Genomic DNA, 1,068 nt, shown 5'->3' on the forward strand with positions numbered 1-1,068 from the left:
AACCACATTTCTCTGCTGGAAATAAGTTTTATGAACACCGTGCTCTAGCAGATACTTCTTCAGTCTTGATGCCAACAGTTCTGCTTTATCTTTTGAGAGGGATAGGTCTCTGACAAAGTCATTCAGTTCAGCTTGGGAAAATTTCTGAGGTTTAAAGCTATTGTCATCAGCCATGTAATCTTCCTTGGTAGCACTATCGTGACAGTCAGCATCATCATCTGATGTTTCAATGCCATCATCTGGTGGAACTGGAATTGGCAGACTTCCATTGTGAGGCACAGGTCTCATTGCAGAATCCAAATTGGGATACACAATTTTGTGTTTATTCTTCATAGAAACTCCTGTGATACTTACTTTGCAAAAATAATGGCCTTTTGGCTCCCTCCATACCATTGGAATGGCAAAAGGCATGGACTTCTTATTGAACTAGTCACATAAGCCATTTGAGCTAGCTGAGCAGATAAAAAGTGGTGTCCAAGAGGACAGTCAAAGTATAGATTGTAAATCTTCTTGATCTCTGGTGCTATTGTACGTTTTTGAGGTTTCACAATAAATTGTCCACAGACACAATAAAACACATCAGGATGATTTCAACACTGTCTTGGCATTGTTAACACTGTACAACAAGTAAGGAAACAGATACAAACGGTTATACTTATATTGAATTTGAGATGATGAAATATTTCATCAGACCAATTATGACTGGACAATTTGAGATGTTGAGATACCTATTTCATCAGACAAAACTTGATTAGTTAATTTAAGATGATGAAATATTGCATCTGAACTATGCAGCAATGAATAATGTGGTTTATTTTAAAAGTATGTTTCCTAGATGTAAATGAAATACATACATACACGTCATTAATTGGAATTTCTATATAATGCATGAGCTATAACCAAAAAACTTTCTCATCTTGAAAACTATACATGATGTTAAAAACTAATTGTATATTTGAAATCAGAATAAAAAACTACACTAAGCACACCTTGATGAAAAATACCTGTTGACTAGTGTAATCAGTTGTTTATGAGTTTACAAAAGGTGAATCTGATGGGAGTTTCTCA

The sequence above is a fragment of the Octopus sinensis genome, linkage group LG7, assembly GCF_006345805.1.
Source record: "Octopus sinensis linkage group LG7, ASM634580v1, whole genome shotgun sequence".
NCBI classification, from domain to species: domain Eukaryota; kingdom Metazoa; phylum Mollusca; class Cephalopoda; order Octopoda; family Octopodidae; genus Octopus; species Octopus sinensis.